We start from the raw sequence: 12,622 nt of genomic DNA on the forward strand, positions 1-12,622 counted from the left end.
AAAATTCAAAGAAATGAGTCCTCCGCCCTGTGAAGCTGGATGGGCCAGATCTGGGAGCTCAAGACGGCGCTCGCCAGGCACCTCAGGTGAGATCTGGTCTCCAGGTAAATGCACAACAGCTGCACCTCTCTCCCAACACCCTCTGCTAACTAATCTGCAGGGCTGGACTGACGTCAGCCCCAATGGAAACTGCTCTCCTGCCCTGACCTGTTTAGAGATTAAGAGAACACAGAACACAGAGAGAGAGAGAGAAAATATCAGAAAAAGTGAATGGAAAAATCTGCAAGCAAACCAGCCACCTCTAAGAGGGCAAGGTTAAAGTAAGTTGACCTCACAGGGTTTCGTCATGAAATTCAAAGGAAGAGAAATTAATGTGATAGCTTTCCAGAAGTATCTGGAGGGGGGATTTTAGCCACATCTTTCCTGCATTAAAAAAAAAAAAAAAAAAAAAAAAAAAAAAGCATGTTCCCTTTTGTCTTCCTATAAAGCGATATAACGCTGGCATTATAATCATCCTTTCACTGACCCTCTTTGGGAGCTGATGGCTTACTGAGAAGGTATTCAATATAATCATACTACTTGTCTTCTAGAGAGAAAGAATCAGGTGGAAGCTCCTGGTGAGACCCGGAAAACACTGAAGATTCAGGTTGGGTAAAAGTGAAGTGACAATTAGTTCCCAAGAAAGAAGAAGGTAATAAGAAAAAAAACAAAAAGCAAGACATCGGGGGTGGGTATTTGCAAGACAGTGGCTGACAGCAATCAATCTACAGCGTGTCTTCAAAACCTTCAATTCTATTACGTGTGGAAATGAAAGCAATTCATCAATGGAAAAGCGAAGCACAGAACAGATTTCCGTGAGCTTGTCGTATATCCATTTACACACATTTCCAAATAAACATCGGGAACAAATAACTAGAAGACTCGTGAACTTTGGCTCTGTTCACGCTTGTTTGCGAGACTCATTATCTACCGAGTTGAGCTTTCTTCTGGATTACATTTTCGAATCCACTAGCAGGTTTTCTGAGCGAGGCTGCTTTGTGAGAAAAACAAGGCTTCTAAAATCTGAACAAATGAGAAATACACACCCACCTTCACCTTTAAGGGAAATCATCAAGGCAAAATATTCCCAAGCACCCAGCCTCAGTAGTAGAACCGTAAACGGAAGCACGATTCATGAAATTTGCCCTACCTGGAGGATGTCTACGGTGTAGCTCTTAAGTATCACTATGACGCAAATACATAAAGACCGGACTCCATCTCTGGGATCTGAATAGAGAATTCATAGAATTCTGAGGCCAAAGAGACTTCGATGTCTGCTCTGATTCACACAGGAACGGAGGATCCTACTGTCTTAAGTCATACACTACCATACACAAACAAACCTTCCAACACCACCCGGAGAAAAGCTATCTACTCTGAATAGGTCACACTCGGGTTTCCACACCAAGCTGTAGGCTATTCATTCGAGCTGTTCAGGCAATGAGGTAGTTGAGCAATGAAACGTCCTGTGCAATTCCAGTATTTAATTCACTGTGGCCTTCGATATTTAGAATATCAAAACGAAAAGTGAGCCAACCCAATTTTGCAGGTAAGGAAAGTAAGACGTGGAGGAGGGGCATGATGTGCAAAGCCAAGAAGCAAGTTAGTCTCAGCATCAAGACTCCAACATGGTTTTGACTCCCAAGACCAAGAAGCATGGCCTTCTACTCATGGTTTTCAAACTGGGTTCCATGGACCCCTCAGGGGTTCCATGCAGAGTCTAAAAGGCAGGATTCCAGTATCCTAGTAGTGGTACTTTACCCACTTTCTATGTTCGAATCTTTGTAAGATCTCACTTAGAAAGAGGGACTCCACCGCCTGAACAAGATCTGGACATCACTACCCGTACCGTTGTCTTTTATCAAACAAATTTCCTCCCTACCAGGTCTAAGTTACCTGACCTCGTTTACCAAAAGGACAGTGGCAAAGCCTCTCCAGGTCCCCTTCCACTGCCCCCAAACCCGGATCCTATGTTTTTTTAACTGGCTTTATCCTCCAGCACAATTACCTGAGATGCCATTTCCCAAAGTGTAGTATGTGTGCACCTGTTAATATCAGGGAATACTGTTGCTGGAATGTGCACATGGCATTAAATAATCCCGAATCACGTGGTGTGAAAGTTACTCCCTTTTCTAATTCTTTTGCCCTTACATCAAGTTTATACCAAGAAAGCCTCAGTTTAGTGCTATTATACCCTTAACAACTCCCCAGTGGTTGCTTTGTACTTATTCCTGCAAAAGGCTCAGGAAGGCAGGTTTGAATAATGCTCCTGCCCTCAGAGGGCATACCCCAGCCATGGCAATATTTTCTACGTTATCACAATTTAAACTTCCGTCGCTTTTAGAAAAGCTTCAAGATTTTACAAGATCGCTTAGAGACAACTAGAGGAATGCTCTGAGCGCCACGGGCAGGGCCAAAGCTTCACCTGTATCCTCTTATTACGGGACACAGTGTTATACAGCACCATGGGATTCTTGAAAGGAGGCTCTGAAGTGTGTTTCTTTGGGAAATCTTTCTTCTTCAAATGTCAGTTTAAAAGGCAGGCATGAGTTGAGCAGGAAGCACACCACAGTGTGATCCTAAGAAAACAGGTGGGCACCTGTATGCTCATCTCTGCTGCTTCGTCCCTAGCTAAGGGAAGGATATCATTCACAAAGACCAGAGGGCACACTGCCTCCTATAACTGATCAGGTTTGAAATTCACTACCGACACTCCTGCCACATAGGCCCCATAGGTCCCACTAGACGAAGCGGCGGTAGTAGTCACGACTTTGTCTTTAACATGCCATGTGTTTCTACACTTCCATGAATCAGTCATGCCTGATGACCTTCTATGCATCCTTCAAAACCCAGTTGAAGGTTATGTCCTCTGTTAAATCTTCTCTATGGTAGATTATTGATTGGCAGACATTCTCTCTCTCTCTCTCTCTCTCTCTCTCTCTCTCTCCACTCTCTCTCTTTTATATACACAAACGGAGAACAATCCCCATACCCCATTAATGACGGGTTTGGTCACGTGGCTTGCTCTGGCCAATGGAATGCAAATTGATACGATGTTTGCCACACTGAGCATACACCTAGCTCGGTTCGGCCTCTTGTACCCCTGTGATCTGTCATGAGAAGATGCCCAGGTAGCTGCTGTTCGTACAACCTGGGTCCCAGAAGGAGAGTCCCATGAAGCAGACCTGAACCCAAGCCACAGCCTTCCAGCACGGCTGCTGTACTGACTCACAGACTAATGAGCAAGAAATGAGAGTGTCTGTTATAGTAACTGAAACTGCAGACTGTTTGTTTCTGCAGCAAAAGCTGACTAATACATTCTCCAAGCAAGAGCTCCCTCCTCTGCTTATCACAGTTCTTGAATGTAGAACTCTCAAGAACTTGGTTGGAGAACCAAGGACTTCTTATCACACTTTAAATTTTTTTCTTTACAAGTCCATGTCCTCACGAGCTAGTTAATTCCTTGAAGACAGGAACCATATCTCTTCCAGAAATACGCTATTCAATACACTTGCTGAATACATTGTAGTACTGACCAGACAAATACGATTCACAGTGATCGCAAACTCTCCATCACTACAACCACAAGGAGCACACACAGGAAATTTTAAAACCCACCATATTGCTTGGCAAGAAGCCAGGGCTTGGGGCACCTGGGTGGCTCAGTCAGTTAAGCATCTGACTCTTGATTTTGGCTCAGGTCATCTCACAGTTAGTGAGTTCAAGCCCCACATTGGGCTCTGCACGGGCAGCATGGAGTCTGCTTGGGATTCCCTCTCTCCCTCTCCTTCTGCCCCTCCCCTGCTTGCTCTCTCTGTCTCTCCCTCAAAAATAAATAAACATAAAAAAAAAAAAAGCTAGGGCTTATGCTTCTTAGACCAAGAGGACCAACTGTCCAGAGCCTTGAAGCCAGAAATGATGAGCTCAGCCATCTGATGCCATCTCAAAAGGCCGTGTGAATCGTTAGTCACTGTATCGTATGTGATAAACGTGTTGCTTTTCTAAGTGAAAACATTTAAAATATACACCCAATTTGCATAATTCTGTTTGGGCCTTTCCTAACGAAAAGAACAGAAGTGGGCTAGGCCTCTCTCAACCCCTGGGAGGTGACGCAATAAACAACACTCTTAGATTTCTGATGCCGTTATGTACTGAATATGAAAATTAACTTCTCCCAAGATCTAATTAAGCAGCCAACGTTGAGTGGGAAAAGCTACTTTGCTGGTATTTAGCTGTTTGGATCTTGAACCTTGCTTGGTCCTGTACCTTGGCTTCTTCGTTAAAAGTAGAGATTAGTATTATTCAAATGATGGTACATTATATTGTTCTGGGAAACAAAAAAATATACCTGTGGCCTTCAGACCATTTGGAACCCTGGACTCTTACGGCAAAATCTTGTCAGTATAGAAGGACTGCGTTCTAATGAATGCCCTTATGGAAAACTGTCGTTCCGTTTGTCCACAGGGATTTAAAGTTGTCTGAGAGGGTTTTTTTAATGTTGATTTATTTTTGAGACAGAGAAGAGAGCACAAGTGAGGGGCGGGCAGAGAGAGAGGGAAACAGAATCGGAAGCAGGCTCCAGGCTCTGAGCTGTCAGCGCAGAGCCCGATGTGGGGCTCAAATCCGTGAACTGTGACATCATGACCTGAGCCGAAGCAGGACGCTTAACTGACCAAGCCACCCAGGCGCCCCACTGTCTGAGAGTTTTGAAATGATACAGAAATGCTAATAAGGTAAGGTCAAGCCAGAAAGACCAGATACAAAGCACTGAATGTAGATGACCCCGATACATAAAGAGGAAAAAACAAATACGAAACCTGGTTCAGCGAAGGCTTTTGGGTGGTGGGATTATGGAACTGTTTTGTACTTCTTAACACTTTTGCATACTGTCTAAATGTTCGACAAGGAGCCAGATTTTAAAACACAAAGTAGAGAGAAAAGCTCAACGCTCCAGAGGCCAGAATTTTCTCTGATCGCGGCTCTTTGAATGTTGTGTTTCAGGAAGAGAGCAATCGGGGGGCCTGTAAAGATAGTGAAATGACAGCTAGGGAGGCTTACCTAGTTAAAAAAAATTCATTGGCAGTCAGTCCCCTCAGGGCAGACACTGTTTCCAGCAGTTCTGAAAACAGTTTGTTCCAAATTAACCTTTTGATGAGAGTCTCCAGCGGGCCCAGAGGTGAGAGGCCCTACCCGGGGCAGGGGAGCCGAGCCCGGGAATAAAGATGGGGTGCCTGTGACATCTTTGACTAGGCAATGAATGGCATCTCTTGACCCCTCGCTGAGGCAGTTTCAGAAGCAGAGTGCTTGATCCCCAGGGGGCCCGAAAGGAGAAACATCCCTGGGATTCGTACAGTGAGTTTCTAGACCAGGACGCAGGGACCTGGTTTCTTTCTGCTGTGAGCCGCTCACATGTCAGGGGGTTGGGGGAGCTTCGAAATCCCCCCAAGGAAGCAGTCACCACCACCAAGTGCCACGCCGCCCCCCACGGGTCTTCCACTTAAATCTGTCTGTCGTACTGCAGTAGGTTGAATAGTGTCTCCCCAAAATTCATGTCCCCCTGGGACCTCAGGATGTGACCTTCTTTGGAAATAGGATCTCTGCAGATGTAACTAAGGTAAGACTTGAGAGGAGGTCATATTAAATTGGAGTGGGCCCTAAATCCGATGAGAGTGTCCTTATAAAAGACAAAACTAGGACACACAGAGGGAAGAAGGCCATATGAAGATGGAAGGGGGGAGGGAAGGGAGACTACAGGGATGCGGCCACCAACCACGGGAGCCACCAGGAGCCGGAAGGGGCAAGGAAGGATCCTCCCTCTACAGCTTCTGGAAGGAGGCAGGCCCTGCTGACAGCTGGCATCAGCCTTCTGGCCTCCAGAACCGTGAGAGAACACATTTCCATTGTATTCACCACCTGGTCTGTGGAATTTTGTTTTGGCAGCCCCAGGAAACTAATGCACCTACCTTCACCCGTGTTCTCCACCCCTGCCTCTTGAAACTGGCTCTTAACCACCTGTGACCATCTCCTGTGACTTTTCTCCTTTGTCCCTCTGTTTACTCTCAGTGGGGCCACCGGCTCCAGAAAGGTCGTGAGCCGGTCCTGCCACTTACTGGCCGTGTGGCTCTGGACATCAGACTCTCGGTGCATCAGATTTCCCACCTGCAAACTGGGATGAATGGGATACTGGCATTCGCTGTCACTGGGGGGGGAGCGGGCGGGAGGGTTGGGGAGTCAAAGAAGTAACCCATGCAAAGCACTTCGGCACACTGGACACTTGGGGAACACTCAACTGACTTTACCTGTGGGAATCTGCAGTGCGTTTCCTCAGCTGCTTATGGCCCTTTTATCGGCACTCCCTCCCGGGTCCATCTGCACAGCCGTGGACAAAAGCAGAACCAAGAGAACAGTGAAGGATTCTGGGCTCCCCGGAAGGATGCAGAGAAATTCACGGGTACTAAATGCCAAATCCCAGAGATGTTACCCACGTTAGAGTTTGCAAACCACTTCCACTCTGTGTGATCTGTTTGATTCTCGTCATGACTTCGTGGAGGAGAAGCCTTCACCCCCGTCGTATGGATAAAGAAAACAGAAGCTCAGATTGTTGAATGCACGCTCAACTAACGTTTATGGCCATTCCTCTGCTTTCTGGCAAATCGGATTTGTAATATCACAAAGAGATTATAAGATCTCTGATTTCTCTCCCCTTCCATCCCTGCGCCTGTCTCCGTGGCTGGCAATACCAAGTGCTTTGCCACTGCTTCGATGAAAGTGGCAGGTGAGCCACGTTCATACGCATAAGCTAAATACAGTGTGGAGTTAGGGATGGATCCACGTGTGGAGGGCTGTGGGTCAGCAGAACATCCCAGAGAGACAAGACCATGCGGTGAGAATCGGCGACATCCCATGTCAGCTGGGGTACAAGGTCATACAAAACCACTACTGTCCCAGGAATAGTCTGTGCCGGCAGTGAATTTTTTCCTCCCCCAGAACCAAGATTCCGGGTCTGACAAGCCCCTCAAGGAGACATGAGGGCAGGGAACTTTGAGCCAACATGACCACGCATTCATTCTTCTAAGCAATATGCAATGACCTGCTTGCATGTATTGTGTATGCATACCTGCCAGGCAGGGGGGAAATAGTGGTAACCAACACTGATGTGACCACTGCTGTGAGGCTGACCTCACAGGCTAAACTTTCCCCAGGGAATCCGAGGAAAACTGTCATATCTGCGTGTTCATGGATCCCGACAAATTTAGAAGCTCTGGCCTGCGATATATCCGTAAAAGTTTTCCTGTTTTTATTTTCGAGACCTGATTCAAAGATCTCTTCCTCCTTGAAGCTTCTCCAAGACTTGAAGAAGATCAACGATCTCTTGCCTACACACCCGGAACACCCTCCCGCCATCTAAACGCCCCCCACCCCCGCAGAATTACCAAAACCTTCCCTATCACTAAGCAGACTTTGAGGAAATGGCCAATTTATGACTTTGCCAGGTGAATGATTAGCAAGTAATTCCACTACCACTTCTTTTTTCCCCAACCCCACGTATCCTGATACTGTCCACGTTAGTGCTGCTCAACCTAGGATACGTGGAAACTTGAGGGTCCTCGGGTGAGTTCTCAGAATTCTCCATAAGTTCCATACAAGAAGTTTTTGAGTTTTCACTTCAAAGGTAATTTTTAAAAACGGAACATAGAATATACACCTGCTGGATGATCTGGAGGCCCACTTTATAAACCAGTCCTCCCCGGCAAGTTTAATGCCTGTAATTTATGAGCCTTTGGTGCCCGGTTGTTTTACTTTAATTATTACAAGCTAATGAAAACAGATAATGAGTCCCCCCCCCCGCCCCCACCAGTAAAAGCCAAATGAGGTCATGCCTACCGCTCCTCCTTCCTTGTACTACGGGAGCACAAAGCCACCAAGGGCACACACACAAGGCTCACCAAAGACAAAACAACCTGTGTGAGGGTAGGTGATGTCTTGTGCAAGTTTTACTGAGCGACTGACTTTCAGTAAAATATCATTGACGTTATCCATTGGAATGTACTGGGCTTGCAAAATAGTTTGCATTTAATTTTTGCAAATTTCTTTTGCCTTCATAACTGTTTAACATCTATAAACAAAAGACTTTTATACATAGGTTTCTGTAGGGATTCTCCATATGGGCACTATTGATATTTGGGGCCAGACAATTTTTTTTTTTTTAATTTTTTAATGTTTATTTATTTTTGAGAGAGAGAGAGAGATTGGGGGAGGGGCAGAGAGAGAGAGGAGGAGACACAGAATCCAAAGCAGGCTCCAGGCTCTGAGCTGTCAGCACAGAGCCCAATGTGGGGCTGGAACTCACCAACCACAAGATCATGACCTGAGCCGAAGTCAGACATTAATCAACTGACCCACACGCCAGACAATTCTTCGTTGTGGGGGCCATCCTATGCATTACAGGATGTTGGTCAGCATCCCCTGGCCTTTACTCTCTAGATGCTGGTGGCACAACATGGTCCCCAAAATCATAACAACCAAAAATGTCTCCAGACATTGCCAAATGACCTCTGGGAGGGAGCAGGAGCAGATTCATTGCTGGTTGAGAACCAGTCTGATGTTGGAAGAGATTTAAGTAGCATTAAAATAATTAAGTCTATATAACGTATCTAAAAGTCTTTTTTTTTCCTTTATAAGAGGAATATTCTTTGGGTTTGAGAAACCCCAAGAATTGGGTAGCAGCACCCACGGATGAACATATCTGTGGGTCTACCAAAATATAATCAATACACTGAATCCTTATATCCTTATATGGCCTGTGTCCTTCTCTCCCCAGCAGCAGAGAATGAAAATGGACCATTCACAGGCCACATCCAGCCCACAAAAGTGTTCTTTCAATTTTGCATTGGTTTGCAACCTTTAAAAATTGGGAGAAATTGGGGTGCCTGGGTGGCCCAGTTGGTTAAGCATCTGACTCTTGATTTTGGCTCAGGCCATGATCTCACCGCTCCAGAGTTCGAGTCCCAGTTGGGGAGTTCAAGCCCCGTGTCAGGCTCTGCACGGAGCATGGAGCCTGCTTAGGACTCTCTCTCTCCCTCTATCTCTCTCCCTCTCTGCCCTTCTCCTGCTCATGCTCTCTCTCTCTCAAAAAAATAAGTCAACTTACAAAAATTAGCAGGAATCCCCTAAAATCTGAACGTTTGGCCTCTCTTGAAAGACAACAGAAGATCTGGCAATTCGGAGCCTGCATTTCTGCACAGAAACCTCAGTGGGCACGTGGTAGTGGCTGTCCTCCTCTCCCAGCGTGTCCCATCTCCTCCCCACACCCTCACTCCTTATCATCTTACACCCAGTCCAGGGCAACTCCATTAGGAATGGCTTCCTGACTGAAAGAGGAGGACTGACAATTGACTCGTGCTGCCCTGGCCTAGCAGGCAAGCTACTGTTACTCAGACTGTAGGTTTATCTCCAGCAACACTGCCCCGTTCATCATCATGGCCTCTTTGGCACCTCTAAGCATCTGACTTTGCAAACAGAAGCCCTACGTGGTGCCTTGGGCAGCATCCTAAGGCACTTGTGATCATGCCAATCTCCTGTTCATGAACCTTCAGTGGCTCCCCATGCCCATCCCACGAAGTATTTAAAGCGCTCGACAATGGGGCCCCGGTCTTGACGATCAACTCCCACGCAATCCAGCTACAAACCCTGCGCTCCCTTGCCCTGTTTCTTGTTTGCAACCTCTATTCCTTCCCCCTTATCATCTCCTAACGACCTTTCAATACGCATTTCAAATACTGTTTCTTATAAACCTTCTCTGGTCCTTCAAACCAGGCATGTTCCTACCCCTGCATTGAACAACCCCTGTGCTCTAACTGTAGCTTATTGGTAAACAAGTCCCGGAGGCCCAGGCTGCTCAGCCCCCAACAGTGAAGAGAGATTTGGGATTGCTACCTTGGTCCTAGGCACAGAATTGCTTTGCAGGGCCTTTGTGTCTCTTTGTGGCTATCAACTGCCTTGAACAAAGTAACAGGTGAGAGGAACATTCCAAGGAATGGGTCAGGGTACCCATCAGCTTTAAACGCAATGTGGCGGAAGGCAAATCCTCAGGTAGGCATGTACCAGGCTACCTGTTGCAGCACTGTGTACAATAACAAAACAATCAGAAATGTCCTAAATGGTGGCGCCTGGGTGGCTCGGTCAGTTAAGTGCCCAACTCTTGATCTCAGATCTTGATCTCGGCGTTGTGAGTTCAAGCCTCACATTGGGCTCACAGTGGGTGTGGAGCCTACTTAAAAACAAATAAATAAATAAACCTCGTAAATGACTTTTAATAGGAAAATGGTTAAATAAGCTATTGAACATCCATATGATCGTTGCCATTAGTGCTACTCACTAATTCCTTGTTCATTTCTCATAAAAGACTATACACCTCTCCATGTCCTTTAAAGTAAGGCACGGCCATATGACCTGCTCTAGCCAATGAAACAAGAGTAGAAATGACAGCTAACACATCCAAATAGAAGCTTTCAAGAGTCAGTGTGGGAATTTCTGCCTCAGTGACTGAGAGGCTGAAGCCCCCACCAGCCTAAGCCCACGAGCTCTTGTTACCAGAGACCCCTGCTGACCTGCACTGAACATACACCATGAGAGGAAAACACACTGTTATTGTGTTAGGCTACTGAAACTTGAGGGTTGTTTGTTACTGCATACCCTCACCCCTGCTGACTGGTATACATTCCACAGAGTATAATGCAGCACTCTAAAGATGGGACTAACACCTATAAACATATACGTGCCTAACAACAAAGCCCCAAAATACATGAAATAAAAAACTCTCAGAACTGGTGGGAGAAACAATTTAATAATAGTAGTTGAAAGCCCTTTTCTTTTATGTTTATCTATTTTTGAGACAGAGAGAGACAGAACATGACCAGGGGAGGGGGAGAGAGAGAGAGGGAGTCACAGAATCCAAAGCAGTCTCCAGGTTCTGAGCTGTCAGCACAGAGCCCGACGCGGGGCTTGACTCGTCAACCATGAGATCATGACCTGAGCCGAAGTCGGACGCTCAACCAACTGAACCACCCAGGCACCCCACTAGTTGAATACTCTTTATACTCTAAATATTTAATAATACTTTAATATTCCACTCTCAATAAACAATAGAAGAAATACACAAAATCAGCAAAAACAGAGATTCTTGAAAAAGAAGGAATGATAGGGAATATTACTAAGTGAAAAAAGAGAATTACAGAATGACGTACATAGTAAATGTGTAAAATATGTATTTTTACACAAAACGATGTATATGCAAATACACAGAAAACAGTCTAGAAGGATACACAGCAAACTGGCAATGCTGGTTAATTTGGGGGAGCAGGGAGTAAGCCCCCAGAATTGGAAGGGTGGTCAAGGATATTTTAGTGCTTGCTTTCTGTAATATTCTAATTTTTAACCAGCAGAATGAGTCATACATTCTATCAGTACTTTTTAACGACTTAAATGATAAAAAATAATAAAGGAGGTTCTATGACGGTGGATTTGACCTGGAATCAAGAATAATAACGGGCGCCTGGGTGGCTCAGTCGGTTGAGCGGCCGACTTCAGGTCATGATCTCGCAGTCTGTGAGTTCTAGCCCCGCATCAGGCTCTGTGCCGACAGCTCGGAGCCTGGAACCTGCTTCCGATTCTGTGTCTCCCTCTCTCTCTGCCCCTCCCCTACTCATGCTCTGTCTCTCTCTCTCTGTCAAAAATAAACATTAAAAAATAATAATAATAAGAGCATTGCCTATACTGAAATAGAACAGATCAATAATAGTAATGCATTGGTGCCATTTACTGAGCACTTACTATAGGCCAGGCACTAAACCAACTACTTCATATGCGTTTAACTTGAAACCTCACAAGAGCCTCCTGAGACAGGTGCAGTTATGATTTTCAATTTTTAAATAAAGAAAGAGCATCTCAGGGAGGTGAAATGCCTTTCCTACACTTACATCCTATAATGCAGTCTCTTAACTTTAGTAAATAAACTCGGTGCTTAGGGTGGGCATGGCAAGTTCCCAGAGGGGCTGCTCACAGCACAGAACGGGGTGGAGGGGAGGAAGGACTGGAGCACAGAGCAGCAGTGTTTCTGGGGAGCCTGGGTGGCTCAGCCGGGGAGCGTCCGACTTCGGCTCAGGTCACGATCTCACGGTTCATGAGTTCAATCCCCACACTGGGCTCGCTGCTGTGAGCCTGTCAGTGCAGAGCCTGCTTCAGATCCTCTGTCCCACATCTCTCTCCCCCTCCCCCACTTGCATTCCCCCCAAAATTAAATATTAAAGAGGGAAAAAAAATAGAAGCAGAGTTTCTGAATTTAGGGCCGACCTGGCTTCAAAACGGATTTTCAAACAACAGGTAGCAAAGTGCTAGGAGGGCAAACTTATGAAACTGTGGACGCACCGCAGGGAGACACACAACAACCCTTCTCATTTAATTACAACTACTTAGGTCCTGTCCTTACTCCTGATGCCACTGTTTTATTTCTCTTTGAGAGGCAGTTAACAGTGGAGTGGTCTAGCTCAGAGACCCCGGTGCCTGAGTATGAATCCTGGCTGCT

The 12,622-nt window shown here is 46.0% G+C and overlaps 1 protein-coding gene and 1 long non-coding RNA gene across 5 annotated transcripts in view; one reads left to right on the forward strand and one right to left on the reverse strand.

The window, feature by feature from the left end:
* KSR2 (kinase suppressor of ras 2) overlaps positions 1-12,622 on the reverse strand; it is a 434,084-nt gene that overhangs the window by 387,419 nt on the left and 34,043 nt on the right. The window lies entirely within an intron of this gene.
* LOC123381428 lies at positions 174-3,114 on the forward strand. Its single transcript, XR_006588354.1, has 2 exons — positions 174-320; positions 591-3,114. It is a non-coding gene; the product is annotated as an uncharacterized LOC123381428 (long non-coding RNA).

Source organism: Felis catus, chromosome D3 (genome assembly GCF_018350175.1).
Source record: "Felis catus isolate Fca126 chromosome D3, F.catus_Fca126_mat1.0, whole genome shotgun sequence".
Lineage (NCBI taxonomy): Eukaryota > Metazoa > Chordata > Mammalia > Carnivora > Felidae > Felis > Felis catus.